The 18,901-nt window shown below is 47.0% G+C and overlaps 54 non-coding genes across 54 annotated transcripts; all 54 read left to right on the forward strand.

Annotated features, from left to right (window-relative positions):
• Positions 1–182: 182 nt before the first annotated feature.
• On the forward strand, positions 183–301 carry LOC145152286 (5S ribosomal RNA). Its single transcript, XR_013732811.1, has one exon. It is a non-coding gene; the product is annotated as a 5S ribosomal RNA (ribosomal RNA).
• Positions 302–533: 232 nt separating this feature from the next.
• On the forward strand, positions 534–651 carry LOC145150227 (5S ribosomal RNA). The gene has a single exon (XR_013731050.1). It is a non-coding gene; the product is annotated as a 5S ribosomal RNA (ribosomal RNA).
• Positions 652–881: 230 nt separating this feature from the next.
• LOC145147383 (5S ribosomal RNA) lies at positions 882–1,000 on the forward strand. Its single transcript, XR_013728289.1, has one exon. It is a non-coding gene; the product is annotated as a 5S ribosomal RNA (ribosomal RNA).
• A 230-nt stretch (positions 1,001–1,230) lies between these two features.
• LOC145150078 (5S ribosomal RNA) lies at positions 1,231–1,349 on the forward strand. The gene has a single exon (XR_013730907.1). It is a non-coding gene; the product is annotated as a 5S ribosomal RNA (ribosomal RNA).
• Positions 1,350–1,578: 229 nt separating this feature from the next.
• On the forward strand, positions 1,579–1,697 carry LOC145143687 (5S ribosomal RNA). The gene has a single exon (XR_013724718.1). It is a non-coding gene; the product is annotated as a 5S ribosomal RNA (ribosomal RNA).
• Positions 1,698–1,928: 231 nt separating this feature from the next.
• LOC145150229 (5S ribosomal RNA) lies at positions 1,929–2,046 on the forward strand. Its single transcript, XR_013731051.1, has one exon. It is a non-coding gene; the product is annotated as a 5S ribosomal RNA (ribosomal RNA).
• A 230-nt stretch (positions 2,047–2,276) lies between these two features.
• On the forward strand, positions 2,277–2,395 carry LOC145155136 (5S ribosomal RNA). The gene has a single exon (XR_013735591.1). It is a non-coding gene; the product is annotated as a 5S ribosomal RNA (ribosomal RNA).
• Positions 2,396–2,625: 230 nt separating this feature from the next.
• Positions 2,626–2,744, forward strand: LOC145145964 (5S ribosomal RNA). Its single transcript, XR_013726914.1, has one exon. It is a non-coding gene; the product is annotated as a 5S ribosomal RNA (ribosomal RNA).
• A 226-nt stretch (positions 2,745–2,970) lies between these two features.
• LOC145144011 (5S ribosomal RNA) lies at positions 2,971–3,088 on the forward strand. The gene has a single exon (XR_013725033.1). It is a non-coding gene; the product is annotated as a 5S ribosomal RNA (ribosomal RNA).
• Positions 3,089–3,319: 231 nt separating this feature from the next.
• On the forward strand, positions 3,320–3,438 carry LOC145152287 (5S ribosomal RNA). The gene has a single exon (XR_013732812.1). It is a non-coding gene; the product is annotated as a 5S ribosomal RNA (ribosomal RNA).
• A 223-nt stretch (positions 3,439–3,661) lies between these two features.
• Positions 3,662–3,780, forward strand: LOC145155989 (5S ribosomal RNA). The gene has a single exon (XR_013736416.1). It is a non-coding gene; the product is annotated as a 5S ribosomal RNA (ribosomal RNA).
• Positions 3,781–4,010: 230 nt separating this feature from the next.
• On the forward strand, positions 4,011–4,129 carry LOC145144324 (5S ribosomal RNA). The gene has a single exon (XR_013725336.1). It is a non-coding gene; the product is annotated as a 5S ribosomal RNA (ribosomal RNA).
• A 230-nt stretch (positions 4,130–4,359) lies between these two features.
• On the forward strand, positions 4,360–4,478 carry LOC145152507 (5S ribosomal RNA). Its single transcript, XR_013733038.1, has one exon. It is a non-coding gene; the product is annotated as a 5S ribosomal RNA (ribosomal RNA).
• Positions 4,479–4,709: 231 nt separating this feature from the next.
• LOC145151267 (5S ribosomal RNA) lies at positions 4,710–4,827 on the forward strand. Its single transcript, XR_013732025.1, has one exon. It is a non-coding gene; the product is annotated as a 5S ribosomal RNA (ribosomal RNA).
• A 224-nt stretch (positions 4,828–5,051) lies between these two features.
• Positions 5,052–5,170, forward strand: LOC145152288 (5S ribosomal RNA). The gene has a single exon (XR_013732813.1). It is a non-coding gene; the product is annotated as a 5S ribosomal RNA (ribosomal RNA).
• A 231-nt stretch (positions 5,171–5,401) lies between these two features.
• LOC145148072 (5S ribosomal RNA) lies at positions 5,402–5,519 on the forward strand. The gene has a single exon (XR_013728973.1). It is a non-coding gene; the product is annotated as a 5S ribosomal RNA (ribosomal RNA).
• Positions 5,520–5,752: 233 nt separating this feature from the next.
• LOC145152289 (5S ribosomal RNA) lies at positions 5,753–5,871 on the forward strand. The gene has a single exon (XR_013732814.1). It is a non-coding gene; the product is annotated as a 5S ribosomal RNA (ribosomal RNA).
• A 230-nt stretch (positions 5,872–6,101) lies between these two features.
• LOC145155019 (5S ribosomal RNA) lies at positions 6,102–6,220 on the forward strand. Its single transcript, XR_013735481.1, has one exon. It is a non-coding gene; the product is annotated as a 5S ribosomal RNA (ribosomal RNA).
• Positions 6,221–6,451: 231 nt separating this feature from the next.
• Positions 6,452–6,570, forward strand: LOC145149604 (5S ribosomal RNA). The gene has a single exon (XR_013730459.1). It is a non-coding gene; the product is annotated as a 5S ribosomal RNA (ribosomal RNA).
• Positions 6,571–6,799: 229 nt separating this feature from the next.
• On the forward strand, positions 6,800–6,918 carry LOC145143688 (5S ribosomal RNA). Its single transcript, XR_013724719.1, has one exon. It is a non-coding gene; the product is annotated as a 5S ribosomal RNA (ribosomal RNA).
• A 226-nt stretch (positions 6,919–7,144) lies between these two features.
• Positions 7,145–7,263, forward strand: LOC145134918 (5S ribosomal RNA). The gene has a single exon (XR_013719422.1). It is a non-coding gene; the product is annotated as a 5S ribosomal RNA (ribosomal RNA).
• Positions 7,264–7,495: 232 nt separating this feature from the next.
• On the forward strand, positions 7,496–7,613 carry LOC145150023 (5S ribosomal RNA). The gene has a single exon (XR_013730854.1). It is a non-coding gene; the product is annotated as a 5S ribosomal RNA (ribosomal RNA).
• A 230-nt stretch (positions 7,614–7,843) lies between these two features.
• Positions 7,844–7,962, forward strand: LOC145152290 (5S ribosomal RNA). The gene has a single exon (XR_013732815.1). It is a non-coding gene; the product is annotated as a 5S ribosomal RNA (ribosomal RNA).
• Positions 7,963–8,192: 230 nt separating this feature from the next.
• On the forward strand, positions 8,193–8,311 carry LOC145153653 (5S ribosomal RNA). The gene has a single exon (XR_013734151.1). It is a non-coding gene; the product is annotated as a 5S ribosomal RNA (ribosomal RNA).
• Positions 8,312–8,541: 230 nt separating this feature from the next.
• On the forward strand, positions 8,542–8,660 carry LOC145145064 (5S ribosomal RNA). The gene has a single exon (XR_013726056.1). It is a non-coding gene; the product is annotated as a 5S ribosomal RNA (ribosomal RNA).
• Positions 8,661–8,889: 229 nt separating this feature from the next.
• Positions 8,890–9,007, forward strand: LOC145148073 (5S ribosomal RNA). The gene has a single exon (XR_013728974.1). It is a non-coding gene; the product is annotated as a 5S ribosomal RNA (ribosomal RNA).
• Positions 9,008–9,236: 229 nt separating this feature from the next.
• On the forward strand, positions 9,237–9,355 carry LOC145152291 (5S ribosomal RNA). The gene has a single exon (XR_013732816.1). It is a non-coding gene; the product is annotated as a 5S ribosomal RNA (ribosomal RNA).
• A 229-nt stretch (positions 9,356–9,584) lies between these two features.
• Positions 9,585–9,703, forward strand: LOC145153655 (5S ribosomal RNA). The gene has a single exon (XR_013734152.1). It is a non-coding gene; the product is annotated as a 5S ribosomal RNA (ribosomal RNA).
• Positions 9,704–9,933: 230 nt separating this feature from the next.
• Positions 9,934–10,052, forward strand: LOC145149230 (5S ribosomal RNA). The gene has a single exon (XR_013730082.1). It is a non-coding gene; the product is annotated as a 5S ribosomal RNA (ribosomal RNA).
• A 229-nt stretch (positions 10,053–10,281) lies between these two features.
• Positions 10,282–10,400, forward strand: LOC145148418 (5S ribosomal RNA). Its single transcript, XR_013729304.1, has one exon. It is a non-coding gene; the product is annotated as a 5S ribosomal RNA (ribosomal RNA).
• Positions 10,401–10,629: 229 nt separating this feature from the next.
• LOC145150319 (5S ribosomal RNA) lies at positions 10,630–10,748 on the forward strand. The gene has a single exon (XR_013731139.1). It is a non-coding gene; the product is annotated as a 5S ribosomal RNA (ribosomal RNA).
• A 222-nt stretch (positions 10,749–10,970) lies between these two features.
• LOC145152293 (5S ribosomal RNA) lies at positions 10,971–11,089 on the forward strand. Its single transcript, XR_013732818.1, has one exon. It is a non-coding gene; the product is annotated as a 5S ribosomal RNA (ribosomal RNA).
• Positions 11,090–11,319: 230 nt separating this feature from the next.
• Positions 11,320–11,437, forward strand: LOC145148333 (5S ribosomal RNA). Its single transcript, XR_013729221.1, has one exon. It is a non-coding gene; the product is annotated as a 5S ribosomal RNA (ribosomal RNA).
• A 230-nt stretch (positions 11,438–11,667) lies between these two features.
• On the forward strand, positions 11,668–11,786 carry LOC145149071 (5S ribosomal RNA). Its single transcript, XR_013729933.1, has one exon. It is a non-coding gene; the product is annotated as a 5S ribosomal RNA (ribosomal RNA).
• Positions 11,787–12,015: 229 nt separating this feature from the next.
• On the forward strand, positions 12,016–12,133 carry LOC145148074 (5S ribosomal RNA). The gene has a single exon (XR_013728975.1). It is a non-coding gene; the product is annotated as a 5S ribosomal RNA (ribosomal RNA).
• Positions 12,134–12,362: 229 nt separating this feature from the next.
• LOC145152294 (5S ribosomal RNA) lies at positions 12,363–12,481 on the forward strand. The gene has a single exon (XR_013732819.1). It is a non-coding gene; the product is annotated as a 5S ribosomal RNA (ribosomal RNA).
• Positions 12,482–12,712: 231 nt separating this feature from the next.
• Positions 12,713–12,831, forward strand: LOC145150248 (5S ribosomal RNA). The gene has a single exon (XR_013731069.1). It is a non-coding gene; the product is annotated as a 5S ribosomal RNA (ribosomal RNA).
• Positions 12,832–13,052: 221 nt separating this feature from the next.
• Positions 13,053–13,171, forward strand: LOC145153566 (5S ribosomal RNA). The gene has a single exon (XR_013734067.1). It is a non-coding gene; the product is annotated as a 5S ribosomal RNA (ribosomal RNA).
• Positions 13,172–13,401: 230 nt separating this feature from the next.
• LOC145153656 (5S ribosomal RNA) lies at positions 13,402–13,520 on the forward strand. Its single transcript, XR_013734153.1, has one exon. It is a non-coding gene; the product is annotated as a 5S ribosomal RNA (ribosomal RNA).
• Positions 13,521–13,750: 230 nt separating this feature from the next.
• LOC145145065 (5S ribosomal RNA) lies at positions 13,751–13,869 on the forward strand. Its single transcript, XR_013726057.1, has one exon. It is a non-coding gene; the product is annotated as a 5S ribosomal RNA (ribosomal RNA).
• A 229-nt stretch (positions 13,870–14,098) lies between these two features.
• Positions 14,099–14,216, forward strand: LOC145148077 (5S ribosomal RNA). The gene has a single exon (XR_013728977.1). It is a non-coding gene; the product is annotated as a 5S ribosomal RNA (ribosomal RNA).
• Positions 14,217–14,447: 231 nt separating this feature from the next.
• LOC145152295 (5S ribosomal RNA) lies at positions 14,448–14,566 on the forward strand. Its single transcript, XR_013732820.1, has one exon. It is a non-coding gene; the product is annotated as a 5S ribosomal RNA (ribosomal RNA).
• A 230-nt stretch (positions 14,567–14,796) lies between these two features.
• LOC145148991 (5S ribosomal RNA) lies at positions 14,797–14,915 on the forward strand. The gene has a single exon (XR_013729850.1). It is a non-coding gene; the product is annotated as a 5S ribosomal RNA (ribosomal RNA).
• A 229-nt stretch (positions 14,916–15,144) lies between these two features.
• Positions 15,145–15,263, forward strand: LOC145145911 (5S ribosomal RNA). Its single transcript, XR_013726863.1, has one exon. It is a non-coding gene; the product is annotated as a 5S ribosomal RNA (ribosomal RNA).
• A 229-nt stretch (positions 15,264–15,492) lies between these two features.
• Positions 15,493–15,611, forward strand: LOC145148420 (5S ribosomal RNA). The gene has a single exon (XR_013729305.1). It is a non-coding gene; the product is annotated as a 5S ribosomal RNA (ribosomal RNA).
• A 229-nt stretch (positions 15,612–15,840) lies between these two features.
• LOC145150320 (5S ribosomal RNA) lies at positions 15,841–15,959 on the forward strand. The gene has a single exon (XR_013731140.1). It is a non-coding gene; the product is annotated as a 5S ribosomal RNA (ribosomal RNA).
• A 225-nt stretch (positions 15,960–16,184) lies between these two features.
• LOC145136436 (5S ribosomal RNA) lies at positions 16,185–16,303 on the forward strand. The gene has a single exon (XR_013720466.1). It is a non-coding gene; the product is annotated as a 5S ribosomal RNA (ribosomal RNA).
• A 230-nt stretch (positions 16,304–16,533) lies between these two features.
• LOC145134925 (5S ribosomal RNA) lies at positions 16,534–16,652 on the forward strand. Its single transcript, XR_013719424.1, has one exon. It is a non-coding gene; the product is annotated as a 5S ribosomal RNA (ribosomal RNA).
• Positions 16,653–16,883: 231 nt separating this feature from the next.
• Positions 16,884–17,001, forward strand: LOC145151268 (5S ribosomal RNA). Its single transcript, XR_013732026.1, has one exon. It is a non-coding gene; the product is annotated as a 5S ribosomal RNA (ribosomal RNA).
• Positions 17,002–17,232: 231 nt separating this feature from the next.
• LOC145152296 (5S ribosomal RNA) lies at positions 17,233–17,351 on the forward strand. Its single transcript, XR_013732821.1, has one exon. It is a non-coding gene; the product is annotated as a 5S ribosomal RNA (ribosomal RNA).
• A 230-nt stretch (positions 17,352–17,581) lies between these two features.
• LOC145149503 (5S ribosomal RNA) lies at positions 17,582–17,699 on the forward strand. The gene has a single exon (XR_013730369.1). It is a non-coding gene; the product is annotated as a 5S ribosomal RNA (ribosomal RNA).
• A 230-nt stretch (positions 17,700–17,929) lies between these two features.
• On the forward strand, positions 17,930–18,048 carry LOC145152297 (5S ribosomal RNA). Its single transcript, XR_013732822.1, has one exon. It is a non-coding gene; the product is annotated as a 5S ribosomal RNA (ribosomal RNA).
• A 230-nt stretch (positions 18,049–18,278) lies between these two features.
• LOC145153658 (5S ribosomal RNA) lies at positions 18,279–18,397 on the forward strand. The gene has a single exon (XR_013734155.1). It is a non-coding gene; the product is annotated as a 5S ribosomal RNA (ribosomal RNA).
• Positions 18,398–18,628: 231 nt separating this feature from the next.
• Positions 18,629–18,747, forward strand: LOC145149031 (5S ribosomal RNA). The gene has a single exon (XR_013729893.1). It is a non-coding gene; the product is annotated as a 5S ribosomal RNA (ribosomal RNA).
• The last annotated feature ends 154 nt before the right edge of the window (positions 18,748–18,901 follow it).

Here is an 18,901-nt window from a genome sequence, read left to right on the forward strand (position 1 = left end):
TTTTTGTTTTTTTTTTCTTTCTTGCTATTTCTATGCTCGCGTGGCATCCGTTTCATGGTTCATGGTTTTCGTATTTTTGGAACGGAGACGATCGGTCACGTGGGTCCCACGCCTCGCGTACGAAAACAAAGGAGGTTCTGCGTCTTTTAAGACATAAAAGCAATAAGCACGGATAATATTTCGGGTGCGATCATACCAGCACTAATGCACCGGATCCCATCAGAACTCCGCAGTTAAGCGTGCTTGGGCGAGAGTAGTACTAGGATGGGTGACCCCCTGGGAAGTCCTCGTGTTGCACCCCCCTTTTTCGTTTGCCCGTTTGCGTTTTTTTAGATTTTACGTGCGGTTTTTTTTTTGTTTTTTTTTTCTTTCTTGCTATTTCTATGCTCGGGTGGCCTCCGTTTCATGGTTGATGGTTTTCGTATTTTTGGAACGGCGCCGATCGGTCACGTGGGTCCCACGCCTCGCGTACGAAAACAAAGGAGGTTCTGCGTCTTTTAAGACATAAAAGCAATAAGCATGGATAGTATTTCGGGTGCGATCATACCAGCACTAATGCACCAGATCCCATCATAACTCCGCAGTTAAGCGTGCTTGGGCGAGAGTAGTACTTGGATGGGTGACCCCTGGGAAGTCCTCGTGTTGCACCCCCCTTTTTCGTTGCCTGTTTGCGTTTTTTTAGATTTTACGTGCGGTTTTTTTTTGTTTTTTTTTTCTTTCTTGCTATTTCTATGCTCGCGTGGCATCCGTTTCATGGTTCATGGTTTTCGTATTTTTGGAACGGAGACGATCGGTCACGTGGGTCCCACGCCTCGCGTACGAAAACAAAGGAGGTTCTGCGTCTTTTAAGACATAAAAGCAATAAGCATGGATAGTATTTCGGGTGCGATCATACCAGCACTAATGCACCGGATCCCATCAGAACTCTGCAGTTAAGCGTGCTTGCGCGAGAGTAGTACTAGGATGGGTGACCCCCTGGGAAGTCCTCGTGTTGCACCCCCCTTTTTCGTTTGCCCGTTTGCGTTTTTTTAGATTTTACGTGCGTTTTTTTTTTTGTTTTTTTTCTTTCTTGCTGTTTCTATGCTCGGGTGGCATCCGTTTCATGATTGATGGTTTTCGTATTTTTGCAACGGAGCCGATCGGTCACGTGGGTCCCACGCCTCGCGTACGAAAACAAAGGAGGTTTTGCGTCTTTTAAGACATAAAAGCAATAAACATGGATAGTATTTCGGGTGCGATCATACCAGCACTAATGCACCGGATCCCATTAGAACTCCTTAGTTAAGCGTGCTTGCGCGAGAGTAGTACTAGGATGGGTGACTCCCTGGGAAGTCCTCGTGTTGCACCCCCCTTTTTCGTTGCCCGTTTGCGTTTTTTTAGATTTTACGTGCGGTTTTTTTTTGTTTTTTTTTCTTTTTCGCTATTTCTATGCTCGGGTGGCCTCCGCTTCATGGTTCATGGTTTTCGTATTTTTGGAACGGAGCCGATCGGTCACGTGGGTCCCACGCCTCGCGTACGAAAACAAAGGAGGTTGTGCGTCTTTTAAGACATAAAAGCAATAAGCATGGATAGTATTTCGGGTGCGATCATACGAGCACTAATGCACCGGATCCCATCAGAACTCCGCAGTTAAGCGTGCTTGGGCGAGAGTAGTACTAGGATGGGTGACCCCCTGGGAAGTCCTCGTGTTGCACCCCTCTTTTTCGTTGCCCGTTTGCGTTTTTTTAGATTTTACGTGCGGTTTTTTTTTTGTTTTTTTTTTCTTTCTTGCTATTTCTATGCTCGGGTGGCCTCCGTTTCATGGTTGATGGTTTTCGTATTTTTGGAACGGCGCCGATCGGTCACGTGGGTCCCACGCCTCGCGTACGAAAACAAAGGAGGTTCTGCGTCTTTTAAGACATAAAAGCAATAAGCATGGATAGTATTTCGGGTGCGATCATACCAGCACTAATGCACCAGATCCCATCATAACTCCGCAGTTAAGCGTGCTTGGGCGAGAGTAGTACTTGGATGGGTGACCCCTGGGAAGTCCTCGTGTTGCACCCCCCTTTTTCGTTGCCTGTTTGCGTTTTTTTAGATTTTACGTGCGGTTTTTTTTTGTTTTTTTTTTCTTTCTTGCTATTTCTATGCTCGCGTGGCATCCGTTTCATGGTTCATGGTTTTCGTATTTTTGGAACGGAGACGATCGGTCACGTGGGTCCCACGTCTCGCGTACGAAAAGAAAGGAGGTTCTGCGTCTTTTAAGACATAAAAGCAATAAGCATGGATAGTATTTCGGGTGCGATCATACCAGCACTAATGCACCGGATCCCATCAGAACTCTGCAGTTAAGCGTGCTTGGGCGAGAGTAGTACTAGGATGGGTGACCCCCTGGGAAGTCCTCGTGTTGCACCCCCCTTTTTCGTTTGCCCGTTTGCGTTTTTTTAGATTTTACGTGCGGTTTTTTTTTTGTTTTTTTTCTTTCTTGCTGTTTCTATGCTCGGGTGGCATCCGTTTCATGATTGATGGTTTTCGTATTTTTGGAACGGAGCCGATCGGTCACGTGGGTCCCACGCCTCGCGTACGAAAACAAAGGAGGTTCTGCGTCTTTTAAGACATAAAAGCAATAAACATGGATAGTATTTCGGGTGCGATCATACCAGCACTAATGCACCGGATCCCATTAGAACTCCTTAGTTAAGCGTGCTTGGGCGAGAGTAGTACTACGATGGGTGACCCCCTGGGAAGTCCTCGTGTTGCACCCCTCTTTTTCGTTGCCCGTTTGCGTTTTTTTTAGATTTTACGTGCGGTTTTTTTTTTTTTTTCTTTCTTGCTATTTCTATGCTCGGGTGGCATCCGTTTCATGGTTCATGGTTTCCGTATTTTTGGAACGGAGCCGATCGGTCACGTGGGTCTCACGCCTCGCGTACGAAAACAAAGGAGGTTCTGCGTCTTTTAAGACATAAAAGCAATAAGCATGGATAGTATTTCGGGTGCGATCATACCGGCACTAATGCACCGGATCCCATCAGAACTCCGCAGTTAAGCGTGCTTGGGCGAGAGTAGTACTAGGATGGGTGACCCCTGGGAAGTCCTCGTGTTGCACCCCCCCTTTTTCGTTGCCTGTTTGCGTTTTTTTAGATTTTACGTGCGGTTTTTTTTTGTTTTTTTTTTCTTTCTTGCTATTTCTATGCTCGGGTGGCATCCGTTTTATGGTTCATGGTTTTCGTATTTTTGGAACGGAGACGATCGGTCACGTGGGTCCCACGCCTCGCGTACGAAAACAAAGGAGGTTTTGCGTCTTTTAAGACATAAAAGCAATAAGCATGGATAGTATTTCGGGTGCGATCATACCAGCACTAATGCACCGGATCCCATCAGAACTCCGCAGTTAAGCGTGCTTGGGCGAGAGTAGTACTAGGATGGGTGACCCCCTGGGAAGTCCTCGTGTTGCACCCCCCTTTTTCGTTTGCCCGTTTGCGTTTTTTTAGATTTTACGTGCGGTTTTTTTTTTTTCTTTCTTGCTGTTTGTATGCTCGGGTGGCATCCGTTTCATGGTTCATGGTTTTCGTATTTTTGGAACGGAGCCGATCGGTCACGTGGGTCCCACGCCTCGCGTACGAAAACAAAGGAGGTTCTGCGTCTTTTAAGACATAAAAGCAATAAGCATGGATAGTATTTCGGGTGCGATCATACCAGCACTAATGCACCGGATCCCATTAGAACTCCGCAGTCAAGCGTGCTTGGGCGAGAGTAGTACTAGGATGGGTGACCCCCTGGGAAGTCCTCGTGTTGCACCCCCCTTTTTCGTTGCCCGTTTGCGTTTTTTTAGATTTTACGTGCGGTTTTTTTTTTGTTTTTTTTTCTTTCTTGCTATTTCTATGCTCGGGTGGCCTCCGCTTCATGGTTCATGGTTTTCGTATTTTTGCAACGGAGCCGATCGGTCACGTGGGTCCCACGCCTCGCGTACGAAAACAAAGGAGGTTCTGCGTCTTTTAAGACATAAAAGCAATAAGCATGGATAATATTTCGGGTGCGATCATACCGGCACTAATGCACCGGATCCCATCAGAACTCCGCAGTTAAGCGTGCTTGGGCGAGAGTAGTACTAGGATGGGTGACCCCCTGGGAAGTTCTCTTGTTGCACCCCCCTTTTTCGTTTGCCCGTTTGCGTTTTTTTAGATTTTACGTGCGGTTTTTTTTTGTTTTTTTTTCTTTCTTGCTGTTTGTATGCTCGGGTGGCCTCCGCTTCATGGTTCATGGTTTTCGTATTTTTGGAACGGAGCCGATCGGTCACATGGGTCCCACGCCTCGCGTACGAAAACAAATGAGGTTCTGCGTCTTTTAAGACATAAAAGCAATAAGCATGGATAATATTTCGGGTGCGATCATACCGGCACTAATGCACCGGATCCCATCAGAACTCCGCAGTTAAGCGTGCTTGGGCGAGAGTAGTACTAGGATGGGTGACCCCCTGGGAAGTCCTCGTGTTGCACCCCCCTTTTTCGTTTGCCCGTTTGCGTTTTTTTAGATTTTACGTGCGTTTTTTTTTTGTTTTTTTTTTCTTTCTTGCTATTTCTATGCTCGGGTGGCCTCCGTTTCATGGTTGATGGTTTTCGTATTTTTGGAACGGCGCCGATCGGTCACGTGGGTCCCACGCCTCGCGTACGAAAACAAAGGAGGTTCTGCGTCTTTTAAGACATAAAAGCAATAAGCATGGATAGTATTTCGGGTGCGATCATACCAGCACTAATGCACCATTTCCCATCATAACTCCGCAGTTAAGCGTGCTTGGGCGAGAGTAGTACTAGGATGGGTGACCCCTGGGAAGTCCTCGTGTTGCACCCCCCTTTTTCGTTGCCTGTTTGCGTTTTTTTAGATTTTACGTGCGGTTTTTTTTTTCTTTCTTTCTTGCTATTTCTATGCTCGGGTGGCATCCGTTTCATGGTTCATGGTTTTCGTATTTTTGGAACTGAGACGATCGGTCACGTGGGTCCCACGCCTCGCGTACGAAAACAAAGGAGGTTCTGCGTCTTTTAAGACATAAAAGCAATAAGCATGGATAGTAGTTCGGGTGCGATCATACCAGCACTAATGCACCGGATCCCATCAGAACTCCGCAGTTAAGCGTGCTTGGGCGAGAGTAGTACTAGGATGGGTGACCCCCTGGGAAGTCCTCGTGTTGCACCCCCCTTTTTCGTTTGCCCGTTTGCGTTTTTTTAGATTTTACGTGCGGTTTTTTTTTTGTTTTTTTTTCTTTCTTGCTGTTTGTATGCTCGGGTGGCCTCCGCTTCATGGTTCATGGTTTTCGTATTTTTGGAACGGAGCCGATCGGTCACGTGGGTCCCACGCCTCGCGTACGAAAACAAAGGAGGTTCTGCGTGTTTTAAGACATAAAAGCAATAAGCATGGATAGTATTTCGGGTGCGATCATACCAGCACTAATGCACCGGATCCCATCAGAACTCCTTAGTTAAGCGTGCTTGGGCGAGAGTAGTACTAGGATGGGTGACCCCTGGGAAGTCCTCGTGTTGCACCCCCCTTTTTCGTTGCCCGTTTGCGTTTTTTTAGATTTTACGTGCGGTTTTTTTTTGTTTTTTTTTTTTTCTTTTTTGCTATTTCTATGCTCGGGTGGCCTCCGCTTCATGGTTCATGGTTTTCGTATTTTTGGAACGGAGCCGATCGGTCACGTGGGTCCCACGCCTCGCGTACGAAAACAAAGGAGGTTCTGCGTCTTTTAAGACATAAAAGCAATAAGCATGAATAATATTTCGGGTGCGATCATACCAGCACTAATGCACCGGATCCCATCAGAACTCCGCAGTTAAGCGTGCTTGGGCGAGAGTAGTACTAGGATGGGTGACCCCCTGGGAAGTCCTCGTGTTGCACCCCCCTTTTTCGTTGCCCGTTTGCGTTTTTTTTAGATTTTACGTGCTGTTTTTTTTTGTTTTTTTTTCTTTCTTGCTATTTCTATGCTCGGGTGGCCTCCGCTTCATGGTTCATGGTTTTCGTATTTTTGGAACGGAGCCGATCGGTCACGTGGGTCCCACGCCTCGCGTACGAAAACAAAGTAGGTTCTGCGTCTTTTAAGACATAAAAGCAATAAGCATGGATAGTATTTCGGGTGCGATCATACCAGCACTAATGCACCGGATCCCATTAGAACTCCGCAGTTAAGCGTGCATGGGCGAGAGTAGTACTAGGATGGGTGACCCCCTGGGAAGTCCTCGTGTTGCACCCCCCTTTTTCGTTGCCCGTTTGCGTTTTTTTAGATTTTACGTGCGGTTTTTTTTTTGTTTTTTTTTTCTTTCTTGCTGTTTCTATGCTCGGGTGGCATCCGTTTCATGATTGATGGTTTTCGTATTTTTGCAACGGAGCCGATCGGTCACGTGGGTCCCACGCCTCGCGTACGAAAACAAAGGAGGTTCTGCGTCTTTTAAGACATAAAAGCAATAAACATGGATAGTATTTCGGGTGCGATCATACCAGCACTAATGCACCGGATCCCATTAGAACTCCTTAGTTAAGTGTGGTTGGGCGAGAGTAGTACTAGGATGGGTGACCCCCTGGGAAGTCCTCGTGTTGCACCCCCCCTTTTTCGTTGCCCGTTTGCGTTTTTTTAGATTTTACGTGCGGTTTTTTTTTGTTTTTTTTCTTTTTCGCTATTTCTATGCTCGGGTGGCCTCCGCTTCATGGTTCATGGTTTTCGTATTTTTGGAACGGAGCCGATCGGTCACGTGGGTCCCACGCCCCGCGTACGAAAACAAAGGAGGTTGTGCGTCTTTTAAGACATAAAAGCAATAAGCATGGATAGTATTTCGGGTGCGATCATACGAGCACTAATGCACCGGATCCCATCAGAACTCCGCAGTTAAGCGTGCTTGGGCGAGAGTAGTACTAGGATGGGTGACCCCCTGGGAAGTCCTCGTGTTGCACCCCTCTTTTTCGTTGCCCGTTTGCGTTTTTTTTAGATTTTACGTGCGGTTTTTTTTTTTTTTTCTTTCTTGCTATTTCTATGCTCGGGTGGCATCCGTTTCATGGTTCATGGTTTTCGTATTTTTGGAACGGAGCCGATCGGTCACGTGGGTCTCACGCCTCGCATACGAAAACAAAGGAGGTTCTGCGTCTTTTAAGACATAAAAGCAATAAGCATGGATAGTATTTCGGGTGCGATCATACCGGCACTAATGCACCGGATCCCATCAGAACTCCGCAGGTAAGCGTGCTTGGGCGAGAGTAGTACTAGGATGGGTGACCCCCTGGGAAGTCCTCGTGTTGCACCCCCCCTTTTTCGTTTGCCCGTTTGCGTTTTTTTAGATTTTACGTGCGGTTTTTTTTTTGTTTTTTTTTCTTTCTTGCTATTTCTATGCTCGGGTGGCCTCCGTTTCATGGTTGATGGTTTTCGTATTTTTGGAACGGCGCCGATCGGTCACGTGGGTCCCACGCCTCGCGTACGAAAACAAAGGAGGTTCTGCGTCTTTTAAGACATAAAAGCAATAAGCATGGATAGTATTTCGGGTGCGATCATACCAGCACTAATGCACCAGATCCCATCATAACTCCGCAGTTAAGCGTGCTTGGGCGAGAGTAGTACTAGGATGGGTGACCCCTGGGAAGTCCTCGTGTTGCACCCCCCTTTTTCGTTGCCTGTTTGCGTTTTTTTAGATTTTACGTGCGGTTTTTTTTTGTTTTTTTTTTCTTTCTTGCTATTTCTATGCTCGGGTGGCATCCGTTTCATGGTTCATGGTTTTCGTATTTTTGGAACGGAGACGATCGGTCACGTGGGTCCCACGCCTCGCGTACGAAAACAAAGGAGGTTCTGCGTCTTTTAAGACATAAAAGCAATAAGCATGGATAGTATTTCGGGTGCGATCATACCAGCACTAATGCACCGGATCCCATCAGAACTCCGCAGTTAAGCGTGCTTGGGCGAGAGTAGTACTAGGATGGGTGACCCCCTGGGAAGTCCTCGTGTTGCACCCCCCTTTTTCGTTTGCCCGTTTGCGTTTTTTTAGATTTTACGTGCGGTTTTTTTTTTGTTTTTTTTCTTTCTTGCTGTTTGTATGCTCGGGTGGCATCCGTTTCATGGTTCATGGTTTTCGTATTTTTGGAACGGAGCCGATCGGTCACGTGGGTCCCACGCCTCGCGTACGAAAACAAAGGAGGTTCTGCGTCTTTTAAGACATAAAAGCAATAAGCATGGATAGTATTTCGGGTGCGATCATACCAGCACTAATGCACCGGATCCCATTAGAACTCCGCAGTTAAGCGTGCTTGGGCGAGAGTAGTACTAGGATGGGTGACCCCCTGGGAAGTCCTCGTGTTGCACCCCCCTTTTTCGTTGCCCGTTTGCGTTTTTTTAGATTTTACGTGCGGTTTTTTTTTTGTTTTTTTTTCTTTTTTGCTATTTCTATGCTCGGGTGGCCTCCGCTTCATGGTTCATGGTTTTCGTATTTTTGCAACGGAGCCGATCGGTCACGTGGGTCCCACGCCTCGCGTACGAAAACAAAGGAGGTTCTGCGTCTTTTAAGACATAAAAGCAATAAGCATGGATAATATTTCGGGTGCGATCATACCGGCACTAATGCACCGGATCCCATCAGAACTCCGCAGTTAAGCGTGCTTGGGCGAGAGTAGTACTAGGATGGGTGACCCCCTGGGAAGTCCTCTTGTTGCACCCCCCTTTTTCGTTTGCCCGTTTGCGTTTTTTTAGATTTTACGTGCGGTTTTTTTTTGTTTTTTTTCTTTCTTGCTGTTTGTATGCTCGGGTGGCCTCCGCTTCATGGTTCATGGTTTTCGTATTTTTGGAACGGAGCCGATCGGTCACGTGGGTCCCACGCCTCGCGTACGAAAACAAAGGAGGTTCTGCGTCTTTTAAGACATAAAAGCAATAAGCATGGATAGTATTTCGGGTGCGATCATACCAGCACTAATGCACCGGATCCCATCAGAACTCCTTAGTTAAGCGTGCTTGGGCGAGAGTAGTACTAGGATGGGTGACCCCTGGGAAGTCCTCGTGTTGCACCCCCCTTTTTCGTTGCCCGTTTGCGTTTTTTTAGATTTTACGTGCGGTTTTTTTTTGTTTTTTTTTCTTTTTTGCTATTTCTATGCTCGGGTGGCCTCCGCTTCATGGTTCATGGTTTTCGTATTTTTGGAACGGAGCCGATCGGTCACGTGGGTCCCACGCCTCGCGTACGAAAACAAAGGAGGTTCTGCGTCTTTTAAGACATAAAAGCAATAAGCATGGATAATATTTCGGGTGCGATCATACCAGCACTAATGCACCGGATCCCATCAGAACTCCGCAGTTAAGCGTGCTTGGGCGAGAGTAGTACTAGGATGGGTGACCCCCTGGGAAGTCCTCGTGTTGCACCCCCTTTTTCGTTGCCCGTTTGCGTTTTTTTTAGATTTTACGTGCTGTTTTTTTTTGTTTTTTTTTCTTTCTTGCTATTTCTATGCTCGGGTGGCTTCCGCTTCATGGTTCATGGTTTTCGTATTTTTGGAACGGAGCCGATCGGTCACGTGGGTCCCACGCCTCGCGTACGAAAACAAAGGAGGTTCTGCGTCTTTTAAGACATAAAAGCAATAAGCATGGATAGTATTTCGGGTGCGATCATACCAGCACTAATGCACCGGATCCCATTAGAACTCCGCAGTTAAGCGTGCTTGGGCGAGAGTAGTACTAGGATGGGTGACCCCCTGGGAAGTCCTCGTGTTGCACCCCCCTTTTTCGTTGCTCGTTTGCGTTTTTTTAGATTTTACGTGCGGTTTTTTTTTGTTTTTTTTTTCTTTCTTGCTGTTTCTATGCTCGGGTGGCATCCGTTTCATGATTGATGGTTTTCGTATTTTTGCAACGGAGCCGATCGGTCACGTGGGTCCCACGCCTCGCGTACGAAAACAAAGGAGGTTCTGCGTATTTTAAGACATAAAAGCAATAAGCATGGATAGTATTTCGGGTGCGATCATACCAGCACTAATGCACCGGATCCCATCAGAACTCCGCAGTTAAGCGTGCTTGGGCGAGAGTAGAGCTAGGATGGGTGACCCTCTGGGAAGTCCTCGTGTTGCACCCCCTTTTTCGTTGCCCGTTTGCGTTTTTTTAGATTTTACGTGCGGTTTTTTTTTGTTTTTTTTTTCTTTCTTGCTGTTTCTATGCTCGGGTGGCATCCGTTTCATGGTTGATGGTTTTTGTATTTTTGGAACGGAGCCGATCGGTCACGTGGGTCCCACGCCTCGCGTACGAAAACAAAGGAGGTTCTGCGTCTTTTAAGACATAAAAGCAATAAACATGGATAGTATTTCGGGTGCGATCATACCAGCACTAATGCACCGGATCCCATTAGAATTCCTTAGTTAAGCGTGCTTGGGCGAGAGTAGTACTAGGATGGGTGACCCTCTGGGAAGTCCTCGTGTTGCACCCCCCTTTTTCGTTGCCCGTTTGCGTTTTTTTAGATTTTACGTGCGGTTTTTTTTTGTTTTTTTTTCTTTTTCGCTATTTCTATGCTCGGGTGGCCTCCGCTTCATGGTTCATGGTTTTCGTATTTTTGGAACGGAGCCGATCGGTCACGTGGGTCCCACGCCTCGCGTACGAAAACAAAGGAGGTTCTGCGTCTTTTAAGACATAAAAGCAATAAGCATGGACAGTATTTCGGGTGCGATCATACGAGCACTAATGCACCGGATCCCATCAGAACTCCGCAGTTAAGCGTGCTTGGGCGAGAGTAGTACTAGGATGGGTGAACCCCTGGGAAGTCCTCGTGTTTCACCCCCCTTTTTCGTTGCCCGTTTCCGTTTTATTTAGATTTTACGTGCGGTTTTTTTTTTTCTTTCTTGCTATTTCTATGCTCGGGTGGCATCCGTTTCATGGTTCATGGTTTTCGTATTTTTGGAACGGAGCCGATCGGTCACGTGGGTCCCACGCCTCGCGTACGAAAACAAAGGAGGTTCTGCGTCTTTTAAGACATAAAAGCAATAAGCATGGATAGTATTTCGGGTGCGATCATACCAGCACTAATGCACCGGATCCCATCAGAACTCCGCAGTTAAGCGTGCTTGGGCGAGAGTAGTACTAGGATGGGTGACCCCCTGGGAAGTCCTCGTGTTGCACCCCCCTTTTTCGTTTGCCCGTTTGCGTTTTTTTAGATTTTACGTGCGGTTTTTTTTTTGTTTTTTTTCTTTCTTGCTGTTTGTATGCTCGGGTGGCATCCGTTTCATGGTTCATGGTTTTCGTATTTTTGGAACGGAGCCGATCGGTCACGTGGGTCCCACGCCTCGCGTACGAAAACAAAGGAGGTTCTGCGTCTTTTAAGACATAAAAGCAATAAGCATGGATAGTATTTCGGGTGCGATCATACCAGCACTAATGCACCGGATCCCATTAGAACTCCGCAGTTAGCGTGCTTGGGCGAGAGTAGTACTAGGATGGGTGACCCCCTGGGAAGTCCTCGTGTTGCACCCCCCTTTTTCGTTGCCCGTTTACGTTTTTTTAGATTTTACGTGCGGTTTTTTTTTTGTTTTTTTTTCTTTTTTGCTATTTCTATGCTCGGGTGGCCTCCGCTTCATGGTTCATGGTTTTCGTATTTTTGCAACGGAGCCGATCGGTCACGTGGGTCCCACGCCTCGCGTACGAAAACAAAGGAGGTTCTGCGTCTTTTAAGACATAAAAGCAATAAGCATGGATAATATTTCGGGTGCGATCATACCGGCACTAATGCACCGGATCCCATCAGAACTCCGCAGTTAAGCGTGCTTGGGCGAGAGTAGTACTAGGATTGGTGACCCCCTGGGAAGTCCTCTTGTTGCACCCCCCTTTTTCGTTTGCCCGTTTGCGTTTTTTTAGATTTTACGTGCGGTTTTTTTTTGTTTTTTTTCTTTCTTGCTGTTTGTATGCTCGGGTGGCCTCCGCTTCATGGTTCATGGTTTTCGTATTTTTGGAACGGAGCCGATCGGTCACGTGGGTCCCACGCCTCGCGTACGAAAACAAAGGAGGTTCTGCGTCTTTTAAGACATAAAAGCAATAAGCATGGATAGTATTTCGGGTGCGATCATACCAGCACTAATGCACCGGATCCCATCAGAACTCCTTAGTTAAGCGTGCTTGGGCGAGAGTAGTACTAGGATGGGTGACCCCTGGGAAGTCCTCGTGTTGCACCCCCCTTTTTCGTTGCCCGTTTGCGTTTTTTTAGATTTTACGTGCGGTTTTTTTTTGTTTTTTTTTCTTTTTTGCTATTTCTATGCTCGGGTGGCCTCCGCTTCATGGTTCATGGTTTTCGTATTTTTGGAACGGAGCCGATCGGTCACGTGGGTCCCACGCCTCGCGTACGAAAACAAAGGAGGTTCTGCGTCTTTTAAGACATAAAAGCAATAAGCATGGATAATATTTCGGGTGCGATCATACCAGCACTAATGCACCGGATCCCATCAGAACTCCGCAGTTAAGCGTGCTTGGGCGAGAGTAGTACTAGGATGGGTGACCCCCTGGGAAGTCCTCGTGTTGCACCCCCTTTTTCGTTGCCCGTTTGCGTTTTTTTTAGATTTTACGTGCTGTTTTTTTTTTGTTTTTTTTTTCTTTCTTGCTATTTCTATGCTCGGGTGGCTTCCGCTTCATGGTTCATGGTTTTCGTATTTTTGGAACGGAGCCGATCGGTCACGTGGGTCCCACGCCTCGCGTACGAAAACAAAGGAGGTTCTGCGTCTTTTAAGACATAAAAGCAATAAGCATGGATAGTATTTCGGGTGCGATCATACCAGCACTAATGCACCGGATCCCAATAGAACTCCGCAGTTAAGCGTGCTTGGGCGAGAGTAGTACTAGGATGGGTGAACCCCTGGGAAGTCCTCGTGTTTCACCCCCCTTTTTCGTTGCCCGTTTCCGTTTTATTTAGATTTTACGTGCGGTTTTTTTTTTCTTTCTTGCTATTTCTATGCTCGGGTGGCATCCGTTTCATGGTTCATGGTTTTCGTATTTTTGGAACGGAGCCGATCGGTCACGTGGGTCCCACGCCTCGCGTACGAAAACAAAGGAGGTTCTGCGTCTTTTAAGACATAAAAGCAATAAGCATGGATAGTATTTCGGGTGCGATCATACCAGCACTAATGCACCGGATCCCATCAGAACTCCGCAGCTAAGCGTGCTTGGGCGAGAGTAGTACTAGGATGGGTGACCCCCTGGGAAGTCCTCGTGTTGCACCCCCCTTTTTCGTTTGCCCGTTTGCCGTTTTTTAGATTTTACGTGCGGTTTTTTTTTTGTTTTTTTTCTTTCTTGCTGTTTGTATGCTCGGGTGGCATCCGTTTCATGGTTCATGGTTTTCGTATTTTTGGAACGGAGCCGATCGGTCACGTGGGTCCCACGCCTCGCGTACGAAAACAAAGGAGGTTCTGCGTCTTTTAAGACATAAAAGCAATAAGCATGGATAGTATTTCGGGTGCGATCATACCAGCACTAATGCACCGGATCCCATTAGAACTCCGCAGTTAAGCGTGCTTGGGCGAGAGTAGTACTAGGATGGGTGACCCCCTGGGAAGTCCTCGTGTTGCACCCCCCTTTTTCGTTGCCCGTTTGCGTTTTTTTAGATTTTACGTGCGGTTTTTTTTTTGTTTTTTTTTCTTTTTTGCTATTTCTATGCTCGGGTGGCCTCCGCTTCATGGTTCATGGTTTTCGTATTTTTGCAACGGAGCCGATCGGTCACGTGGGTCCCACGCCTCGCGTACGAAAACAAAGGAGGTTCTGCGTCTTTTAAGACATAAAAGCAATAAGCATGGATAATATTTCGGGTGCGATCATACCGGCACTAATGCACCGGATCCCATCAGAACTCCGCAGTTAAGCGTGCTTGGGCGAGAGTAGTACTAGGATGGGTGACCCCCTGGGAAGTCCTCTTGTTGCACCCCCCTTTTTCGTTTGCCCGTTTGCGTTTTTTTAGATTTTACGTGCGGTTTTTTTTTGTTTTTTTTCTTTCTTGCTGTTTGTATGCTCGGGTGGCCTCCGCTTCATGGTTCATGGTTTTCGTATTTTTGGAACGGAGCCGATCGGTCACGTGGGTCCCACGCCTCGCGTACGAAAACAAAGGAGGTTCTGCGTCTTTTAAGACATAAAAGCAATAAGCATGGATAGTATTTCGGGTGCGATCATACCAGCACTAATGCACCGGATCCCATCAGAACTCCTTAGTTAAGCGTGCTTGGGCGAGAGTAGTACTAGGATGGGTGACCCCTGGGAAGTCCTCGTGTTGCACCCCCCTTTTTCGTTGCCCGTTTGCGTTTTTTTAGATTTTACGTGCGGTTTTTTTTTTGTTTTTTTTTTCTTTTTTGCTATTTCTATGCTCGGGTGGCCTCCGCTTCATGGTTCATGGTTTTCGTATTTTTGGAACGGAGCCGATCGGTCACGTGGGTCCCACGCCTCGCGTACGAAAACAAAGGAGGTTCTGCGTCTTTTAAGACATAAAAGCAATAAGCATGGATAATATTTCGGGTGCGATCATACCAGCACTAATGCACCGGATCCCATCAGAACTCCGCAGTTAAGCGTGCTTGGGCGAGAGTAGTACTAGGATGGGTGACCCCCTGGGAAGTCCTCGTGTTGCACCCCCTTTTTCGTTGCCCGTTTGCGTTTTTTTTAGATTTTACGTGCTGTTTTTTTTTGTTTTTTTTTTCTTTCTTGCTATTTCTATGCTCGGGTGGCTTCCGCTTCATGGTTCATGGTTTTCGTATTTTTGGAACGGAGCCGATCGGTCACGTGGGTCCCACGCCTCGCGTACGAAAACAAAGGAGGTTCTGCGTCTTTTAAGACATAAAAGCAATAAGCATGGATAGTATTTCGGGTGCGATCATACCAGCACTAATGCACCGGATCCCATTAGAACTACGCAGTTAAGCGTGCTTGGCCGAGAGTAGTACTAGGATGGGTGACCCCCTGGGAAGTCCTCGTGTTGCACCCCCCTTATTCGTTGCTCGTTTGCGTTTTTTTAGATTTTACGTGCGGTTTTTTTTTGTTTTTTTTTCTTTCTTGCTGTTTCTATGCTCGGGTGGCATCCGTTTCATGATTGATGGTTTTCGTATTTTTGCAACGGAGCCGATCGGTCACGTGGGTCCCACGCCTCGCGTACGAAAACAAAGGAGGTTCTGCGTATTTTAAGACATAAAAGCAATAAGCATGGATAGTATTTCGGGTGCGATCATACCAGCACTAATGCACCGGATCCCATCAGAACTCCGCAGTTAAGCGTGCTTGGGCGAGAGTAGAACTAGGATGGGTGACCCCCTGGGAAGTCCTCGTGTTGCACCCCCTTTTTCGTTGCCCGTTTGCGTTTTTTTAGATTTTACGTGCGGTTTTTTTTTGTTTTTTTTTTCTTTCTTGCTGTTTCTATGCTCGGGTGGCATCCGTTTCATGGTTGATGGTTTTTGTATTTTTGGAACGGAGCCGATCGGTCACGTGGGTCCCACGCCTCGCGTACGAAAACAAAGGAGGTTCTGCGTCTTTTAAGACATAAAAGCAATAAACATGGATAGTATTTCGGGTGCGATCATACCAGCACTAATGCACCGGATCCCATTAGAATTCCTTAGTTAAGCGTGCTTGGGCGAGAGTAGTACTAGGATGGGTGACCCTCTGGGAAGTCCTCGTGTTGCACCCCCCTTTTTCGTTGCCCGTTTGCGTTTTTTTAGATTTTACGTGCGGTTTTTTTTTGTTTTTTTTTCTTTTTCGCTATTTCTATGCTCGGGTGGCCTCCGCTTCATGGTTCATGGTTTTCGTATTTTTGGAACGGAGCCGATCGGTCACGTGGGTCCCACGCCTCGCGTACGAAAACAAAGGAGGTTCTGCGTCTTTTAAGACATAAAAGCAATAAGCATGGACAGTATTTCGGGTGCGATCATACGAGCACTAATGCACCGGATCCCATCAGAACTCCGCAGTTAAGCGTGCTTGGGCGAGAGTAGTACTAGGATGGGTGAACCCCTGGGAAGTCCTCGTGTTTCACCCCCCTTTTTCGTTGCCCGTTTCCGTTTTTTTTAGATTTTACGTGCGGTTTTTTTTTTTTTTCTTTCTTGCTATTTCTATGCTCGGGTGGCATCCGTTTCATGGTTCATGGTTTTCGTATTTTTGGAACGGAGCCGATCGGTCACGTGGGTCCCACGCCTCGCGTACGAAAACAAAGGAGGTTCTGCGTCTTTTAAGACATAAAAGCAATAAGCATGGATAGTATTTCGGGTGCGATCATACCAGCACTAATGCACCGGATCCCATTAGAACTCTGCAGTTAAGCGTGCTTGGGCGAGAGTAGTACTAGGATGGGTGACCCCCTGGGAAGTCCTCGTGTTGCACCCCCCTTTTTCGTTGCCCGTTTGCGTTTTTTTAGATTTTACGTGCGGTTTTTTTTTTGTTTTTTTTTCTTTCTTGCTATTTCTATGCTCGGGTGGCCTCCGCTTCATGGTTCATGGTTTTCGTATTTTTGCAACGGAGCCGATCGGTCACGTGGGTCCCACGCCTCGCGTACGAAAACAAAGGAGGTTCTGCGTCTTTTAAGACATAAAAGCAATAAGCATGGATAATATTTCGGGTGCGATCATACCGGCACTAATGCACCGGATCCCATCAGAACTCCGCAGGTAAGCGTGCTTGGGCGAGAGTAGTACTAGGATGGGTGACCCCCTGGGAAGTCCTCGTGTTGCACCCCCCTTTTTCGTTTGCCCGTTTGCGTTTTTTTAGATTTTACGTGCGTTTTTTTTTTGTTTTTTTTTTCTTTCTTGCTATTTCTATGCTCGGGTGGCCTCCGTTTCATGGTTGATGGTTTTCGTATTTTTGGAACGGCGCCGATCGGTCACGTGGGTCCCACGCCTCGCGTACGAAAACAAAGGAGGTTCTGCGTCTTTTAAGACATAAAAGCAATAAGCATGGATAGTATTTCGGGTGCGATCATACCAGCACTAATGCACCATTTCCCATCATAACTCCGCAGTTAAGCGTGCTTGGGCGAGAGTAGTACTAGGATGGGTGACCCCTGGGAAGTCCTCGTGTTGCACCCCCCTTTTTCGTTGCCTGTTTGCGTTTTTTTAGATTTTACGTGCGGTTTTTTTTTGTTTTTTTTTTTCTTTCTTGCTATTTCTATGCTCGGGTGGCATCCGTTTCATGGTTCATGGTTTTCGTATTTTTGGAACTGAGACGATCGGTCACGTGGGTCCCACGCCTCGCGTACGAAAACAAAGGAGGTTCTGCGTCTTTTAAGACATAAAAGAAATAAGCATGGATAGTAGTTCGGGTGCGATCATACCAGCACTAATGCACCGGATCCCATCAGAACTCCGCAGTTAAGCGTGCTTGGGCGAGAGTAGTACTAGGATGGGTGACCCCCTGGGAAGTCCTCGTGTTGCACCCCCCTTTTTCGTTTGCCCGTTTGCGTTTTTTTAGATTTTACGTGCGGTTTTTTTTTTGTTTTTTTTCTTTCTTGCTGTTTGTATGCTCGGGTGGCCTCCGCTTCATGGTTCATGGTTTTCGTATTTTTGGAACGGAGCCGATCGGTCACGTGGGTCCCACGCCTCGCGTACGAAAACAAAGGAGGTTCTGCGTGTTTTAAGACATAAAAGCAATAAGCATGGATAGTATTTCGGGTGCGATCATACCAGCACTAATGCACCGGATCCCATCAGAACTCCTTAGTTAAGCGTGCTTGGGCGAGAGTAGTACTAGGATGAGTGACCCCTGGGAAGTCCTCGTGTTGCACCCCCCTTTTTCGTTGCCCGTTTGCGTTTTTTTAGATTTTACGTGCGGTTTTTTTTTTGTTTTTTTTTCTTTTTTGCTATTTCTATGCTCGGGTGGCCTCCGCTTCATGGTTCATGGTTTTCGTATTTTTGGAACGGAGTCGATCGGTCACGTGGGTCCCACGCCTCGCGTACGAAAACAAAGGAGGTTCTGCGTCTTTTAAGACATAAAAGCAATAAGCATGAATAATATTTCGGGTGCGATCATACCAGCACTAATGCACCGGATCCCATCAGAACTCCGCAGTTAAGCGTGCTTGGGCGAGAGTAGTACTAGGATGGGTGACCCCCTGGGAAGTCCTCGTGTTGCACCCCCCTTTTTCGTTGCCCGTTTGCGTTTTTTTTAGATTTTACGTGCTGTTTTTTTTTGTTTTTTTTTCTTTCTTGCTATTTCTATGCTCGGGTGGCCTCCGCTTCATGGTTCATGGTTTTCGTATTTTTGGAACGGAGCCGATCGGTCACGTGGGTCCCACGCCTCGCGTACGAAAACAAAGGAGGTTCTGCGTCTTTTAAGACATAAAAGCAATAAGCATGGATTGTATTTCGGGTGCGATCATACCAGCACTAATGCACCGGATCCCATTAGAACTCCGCAGTTAAGCGTGCTTGGGCGAGAGTAGTACTAGGATGGGTGACCCCCTGGGAAGTCCTCGTGTTGCACCCCCCTTTTTCGTTGCCCGTTTGCGTTTTTTTAGATTTTACGTGCGGTTTTTTTTTTGTTTTTTTTTTCTTTCTTGCTGTTTCTATGCTCGGGTGGCATCCGTTTCATGATTGATGGTTTTCGTATTTTTGCAACGGAGCCGATCGGTCACGTGGGTCCCACGCCTCGCGTACGAAAACAAAGGAGGTTCTGCGTCTTTTAAGACATAAAAGCAATAAACATGGATAGTATTTCGGGTGCGATCATACCAGCACTAATGCACCGGATCCCATTAGAACTCCTTAGTTAAGCGTGGTTGGGCGAGAGTAGTACTAGGATGGGTGACCCCCTGGGAAGTCCTCGTGTTGCACCCCCCCTTTTTCGTTGCCCGTTTGCGTTTTTTTAGATTTTACGTGCGGTTTTTTTTTGTTTTTTTTCTTTTTCGCTATTTCTATGCTCGGGTGGCCTCCGCTTCATGGTTCATGGTTTTCGTATTTTTGGAACTGAGCCGATCGGTCACGTGGGTCC

Source organism: Lactuca virosa, chromosome 1 (assembly GCF_052849685.1).
Source record: "Lactuca virosa cultivar CGN04683 chromosome 1, Lactuca_virosa_CGN04683_v6, whole genome shotgun sequence".
In the NCBI taxonomy this organism is placed as follows: Eukaryota; Viridiplantae; Streptophyta; class Magnoliopsida; order Asterales; family Asteraceae; genus Lactuca; species Lactuca virosa.